At 48.1% G+C, this 5984-nt stretch overlaps 1 long non-coding RNA gene across 1 annotated transcript; it reads right to left on the bottom strand.

Moving 5' to 3' along the window:
- Positions 1-2625: 2625 nt before the first annotated feature.
- LOC112652574 (uncharacterized) lies at positions 2626-4678 on the bottom strand. Its single transcript, XR_003131554.3, has 2 exons — positions 4352-4678; positions 2626-3180 (listed from the first exon to the last, which is right to left on the bottom strand). It is a non-coding gene; the product is annotated as an uncharacterized LOC112652574 (long non-coding RNA).
- Between the last annotated feature and the right edge of the window lie 1306 nt (positions 4679-5984).

Here is a 5984-nt window from a genome sequence, read left to right as displayed (position 1 = left end):
AAGGAATTTTATTTGATCTTTATTTATTTCCAAGGCCTTTATTTTTCTGTGTAGATACTGTTTCAGTCTGATACATTCTTTCTGCATGAAGAACTCCTTTTAACATTTCTTATAGTGTCTCCTGGTAAGAAATTCCCTCAATTTCTGTTAGTCTGGAAAAGTCTTTTACTTCTTTTTCTTTTTGAAAGAGATTTTTGCTGGGTGTAGGATTCTGGGTTGGCAGGTTTTTGTTTGTTTGTTTTTCTTTTTCAGCACTTTAAAGATGTCACTTCACTGTCTTCTGGCTTATATTATTTCTGAGAAGTCTGTTGCAACTCTTCCCTTTGTTCCACAGTATGCAATTTCTTTTTTCTCTGGCTGCCCTAACATTTTCTATTTGTCATTGGTTTTCAGCTGGTTTTGAATATAATAGTGTGCCTAGGAGTGTGTGTTTGTGTTTGTGTGTGTGTGTGTGTGTGTGTGTGTGTGTATGATCATCCCTGCTTTGTGTTCTCTGACCTTCTGGATCTAACATTAAATTTAAGTAAGTCTTGGTCATTATTTTGCAGATATTTCTTGTGTCCCTCACTTTCTCTTCTACTTCTAGGATTTTAATTATGCATATGTTAGAATGTTTAATAATTTCCTGAGACTCTTGGGTGTTACATTCTGTTTTTCCTCTCACTCTTTTTTCCCTTTGTGATTCAATTTTGGTCATTCATTTTGACCTACCTTCAAGTTCACTATTTCTGCCTCACCTTCTGAGTCTATTGATGAAACTCTCCAAGGCATTCTTTATTATTGTGATTTTCATTTCCAGCATTTTGATTGAATTCTTTTTTTATAGTTGTCTCTCTGTTTAAATTAACCATCTGATTTTACCTGTTGTCCATCTTTTTTATTAGGGCCATTAACATATTAATCATACTTATTTAAAAATCTCCTGTCAGGGGGCACCTGGGTGGCTCAGGGGTTGAGCGTCTGTCTCTGGCTCAGGTCATGACCTCAGGGTCCTGGGATCGAGTTCCACATCAGGCTCTCCACAGGGAGCCTGCTCCTCCCTCTGCCTGTGTCTCTGCCTCTCTCTGTGTGTCTTTTATGAATAAATAAATAAAATCTTTTAAAAAAATCTCATGTCAGTTCCAACATCTGTATCATATCTGTATCTGATTCTGATGATTATTGTTTCTTTGGAATATTTTTTTCTTGCCTTTTTATATGCCTTGTAATTTTCTGTTGAAAGCCAGTCATCTTGTATAGGCTAGTAGAAACTGGAGGAAATAGTCTTTAGCCTTAATAAAGAGGCACGTTTCCTTCTGCTAGGGTCTTTAATAGAGGCATGAATTCATCTATGTTTGGGTTACTATGTTTATCCTCAAGGCTTGAGATTCTTACAGGGATACCTTGTGTTTCAGGTGGATGGAAGTAAATTTATCAGAGCACTAGCTGTTTGATTCTGAATTTTAAGTCTTCTCTTTGCATTGTACCTCAGAGAGTCTCTGTGTGTTCTTGTTTCTCTTCCATCCCTCTCTTGGTAGAATTCTGTTATTTGTTATTCAAAACTTGATGGTTTGGCAGTGGAGAGAGGTAGTGTGGGAGTATATTCTCCATGTTTTGAATAAGCCTCAGTTTTAGGCATGTATCTTATCTCTGGATTAGGGACGGGTTATGTCTCTCAGTTCTCTTGTCTCTACCTCAGCTGTATTGTGGGCCAGTGGATACTCCTGTCCTTCCCTGATTTTTTTTCCCTTTGGTTGCTTTCACCCAAGTGCAGTGAGTTTTCACCAAAGCCCTAGTGCAGTCATGCTTGGTGTGCTCTCCCTCTACAGATTAAGGCTTTTTTCCCCTTCTGGAGATAGGAGATGGATCCAACTGGTGTTTCTTGGTCCTCCCACAAGACTGCTCTACCACTATCCTAGGTCTGCAATGTGATGGGGCCACCTAAGAGATCTTTCCAATCTTTTCTGCACTTGTTGGGGTTGTGGAAAAAGCCTGAATGAAGTGCAGACTCCCCAAACTCTGTGGCCCCCAGGGATTTCATAATTGCTAGTCATCCCATATTCAGTCTTTAACAATTTATCAACTATTTTAGTCAAATTCTTCTTATTGGCGTCCAATGGTAATCACCCCAATTGAGTACTTTGCCTTCTCTTTCTCTCTGCAGACATTATCTCTTCCTAGGTTCAGGACCTGTGGCTTGCTCTGCAACCTCAGCTCTGACAGTCTATACAAAATTTGACATTCATCCAGTTACTTTCCTTGCACAAATGAGAGTGATGCTCCTTCTAGCTCTCTACATCACAGAGCAAAGCCCTTCCCTTTCATTTTAATGCCAAAGTGTATTATGTTAAGTGAATTAAGTGAATGTGTAATATGCTTTATTTAACCAATCTCAATCCCTTGTTTTACTCTTGGCAATTTTTCATCTTTTACTATCATAAACAAGGTTGAATGATTCTTATAGGTAAATTATCTTTGATTATTTACTTTCTCAAAGTTTACAACATAAAGAGAATAGGCAGGCTTATCAGGAACAGTTAAGGAATGACGTACGTAGGGTAGGATATCATGAATGGCCCAAGCAGCATTCTAGGGTGCAACCATAATAAAGGGTCATAATCGAATAATAATGGTACCGCCCATCCGTGTAAAAATAACAGTGCCTCCGCATTTATTCAACCTTTTGATCTTAACAAGAATTCCTCATTTTCCCTGTTAGGAAAATGAGAACTAGAGGACTTCCACCAGTCAACCCAGGGCCCCACGGCTATGAAGTGACCCACCAGGACCTGACTCAGTATCTCTGGGAAAGTTTTCAAAAAGGGGAAGACGGGCCTGAGCGGAACCTTGAAGGATGGGTAGCTCGTGTCAGGCCAAGACAGGAGAAGAGGTTTCCTGCTGAGGAGGCCAGGTGAGGAGACGCCCCCACCGACAGCGCTTGTGCACAGCTGTGCCAGCTGCAGAAGAGCATGGAGCCTGGAAACGGCTGGGGCCAAGGAGGTGCGTCACAGATGTGCTTCTTGTCTGCATTTTAGAGTAAATGATTCCCGTGTCAGGTGACGTCGGTGAGGGCACAGTGGGGAGGCCCGAGGTCGGGAGCCTTCAGCCCTGGGGTGCCCGCAGTGCCCCCAGGGAGCCCCCCGGCCTCCCGGCCAGCAATGTTCAGGGTTTGGGTGCAAAGGGAAACGCGTTCCAGCTGTCCTGAAAAACAAAGACAAGCAGAAGATGGGGGGGTCTTCCCTTTGCTTCAGTGGAATGAACCTGACCTTCCGCTGGGAGAGTCTGTCTGAATCAGAACTGGTTTAAGCGAATCAGCAGGAGGCAGCCCTGGTCACCCCGGCTTGCTCAGGTCCCCCGGGCACCAGCGCATCCCCGGTCCCTCCTGCACCCCTGGGGCTCCCAGGTCGGCCCCAAGGAGCCCCCCCTTGGGGTTTCTGCTCTCCGCGCAGCCTGCACAAGGGGAACGTTCCCGAAGAAGCCGCCCAGCCCAGGCATCGGGCGCCCTGTCTCTCAATGTAGTTAATTTCTATTTAATTGGCCCGTAACTGCATTTAAAATAAACACCAGTTGGTAATCAAAAACAGGAGGATAACGGATGAGCAGTTGTGTAAACAGGATAGAATTCCGAGACCAAAGCAGAGCTGGGGAAAGTGAGAGGCGGCTGCGTGGGGCAGCCGAGGGCCAGGGCCGCCGGGCTGGGGAGCCTGGGCCCTCCCCGCGCCCTCCCCGCGCCCTCCCCGCGCCCTCCCTGCACCCTCCGCGGGGACACTCCTCGCCGACGGGCCTCTCGTTATGAAGCATTTATCTCTTTGTCAAATAAAAATTCAAAGCACATGTGAAGAGTGGTTTTAAAACTGTCAAACAGGGTACGAGTTTGGCTTATCCTGGGACGTCCTCAGCAACGCAGCTTCAGCTTGGACAGTTGGACGCTTCATGAGGACGCCTGGGCTCCCCAGGACTTGCTGGCCCCGGGCCTGCCAGCCACCCCTCGGCCTATGGGCCACCAGGGTGCTCGCCCGGGCAAGAGTGTGGACTCCACGGGGCTGGGGCGAGGCACGTCCTGCTGCCAACCCATCCCCTGTCCTTCTAGTCCCGCCTTTCTGCACCGCCCGAGAAGACTCATCCCTTGGCCTGTGCTGTGTTTCTCTCTGGTAGTTTTTTTCTTTTTTTTGGGGGGGGTGGTAGGTGGGTAGAGAGGAAATGAGGAAGGGGAAGGAGAGAGAAGAGAGGAGATGGCTTGAAACAAGAGCCCCTGGCTGTGAACAAGCTTCAAAATGGGTTTCCTTTTAGGCATTTTCTAAATAAACTTTAAGCCCAGACCCTTGCCCTGCGCCTCTCCAGAAAGCCGGCTACGCGCCTCCCTGCTACTTACCAGGAAATTATTTCTTCTTTTCCCTTCATTCAAAACTGGAATTGGTCTACTCTAAAGATAAGCTTCACCTCCCTGCCCAGTTTTTCTGCGATTCACTTGGAGCTGGTGCATATTCATCAGACGGGCTGCAGAGCCGTGAGAAGCCTCGGAGGAGGAGGAAGGTGGCAGCGGCGGCCTAAGCAGCACTTCTCAGCAGACCTGCTGCCCGGGGATGTTAAAGTGCTTTTCAAAACGAGGACTAATAAGGCCACTCAGCATTTACTGCTTTCTCAGAGCCTTGGCTAAATTAATTATGGCACACAATAACCCTGTAGGTAAAAAAAAAAAAAACAAGATTCCTAGTATTTTGAAAGCAACTGCAGATCCACAAAGAGGGAGGTGACGTCCCCCAGAACCAAGATTAAAAGTCCACTCCCTTCCTGTCATCAAAGGCCAGATTGTTTGCATCCAGGCGGGGCCCTGGGGGAGCCGGGAACCCGGGCCAAGTGGCCGCAGCCGCAGGAGTGGGGGACCCACGGGGGCCGTGGGAATGCAGGCCCGGGGAGAGGGGCCGTTGGGGTTTGTTTACTGATCATAGATTCTCGCCCTAAGTGGCGGGGCATCCGCGGGCCTCGCCGCCCGCACAGCGAGGCCTACCCGGGGCTGGCCGGGCCACCCACACGCTGGCGCGTCGGAGCGCACGGAAGCCAGCTCGCTCTGCATTAGCTACGGCCCGGATTCCTGGTCACATCTGCAGCCACAGTGGAGGCCTGGGATTTCCACAGAGTCCGCTTCTTGCAGTCAGAGCTGCAGCTAACTGTTGGTTTTAGATTTCTTTTCAAGGTGATTAGGCATCTGTGGGGGTGGGGCGGGGGGAGCCTAGACTATCGGGAGGGGAAGAGGCCTGGTGAGTGACTTGAAGGTCCTGCAGGAAGGCCTGTGCATGGCTCTGGAGAAGAGGGCGCACCCCTCTCCTCCCTGGGGGGCAGGGGAGGCTCCGAGAAGAAGCAAAAGCGACCCTGGGCTTCCTAGAAGGTGCTTTAACTCTGACAATAAAGCAGCACACCTCCCACGTGTTGGGGGGGCTTGTAAAACAGGACAGAGCTCAAACCGTGGTGAAGGCCGGGGCGGCGGCCCAGAGCCCACCAGGTGGCCCGCGGCCCTCCACGGCCTGCCCCGGGGCCCAGGGAGTCAGGCCTCGCCACTGCGGCGCCCAGTACTTCACTGACTCAACACTAGGGCACGGGGCTGGTCGGTGAACAAGGTTGGAGGGCTGCTTATTTATTTATTTTTTTGATGTGTTTATGCTTTATACATGGAATAGTTTAAATTTTTTCTTTTAATTCAAAACACTCCAGAAATTCTGCAACTTGAGGCAACAACAACTACAAAAGTTTCATAGCAACATTTGGACGCTTTAAAGACTTTATTTCGGGGACTGTAATGGTGATAAATGGGAGAAGGGACGACTTTTATTAACTCTAACATTTTAGCAGCTGAGTACGGAGATCAAAACCAGGAGCGGGCATTCCAAATCCATATTGTGAAGCGCCTGCGAAAACATTCTTCCGCCAGCCTGGAAATGTGGAGGCTTCATCTTTTCATCTTATCGAGGAGAAACACACTCCAGATTCCCCGAATAGGTATTCAGTCA

This window comes from Canis lupus, chromosome 23 (genome assembly GCF_003254725.2).
Source record: "Canis lupus dingo isolate Sandy chromosome 23, ASM325472v2, whole genome shotgun sequence".
Taxonomy (NCBI): Eukaryota; Metazoa; Chordata; class Mammalia; order Carnivora; family Canidae; genus Canis; species Canis lupus.
The sequence above is the reverse complement of the archived record's forward strand: the minus strand, read 5'-3'. Positions and strand labels throughout refer to the sequence as shown.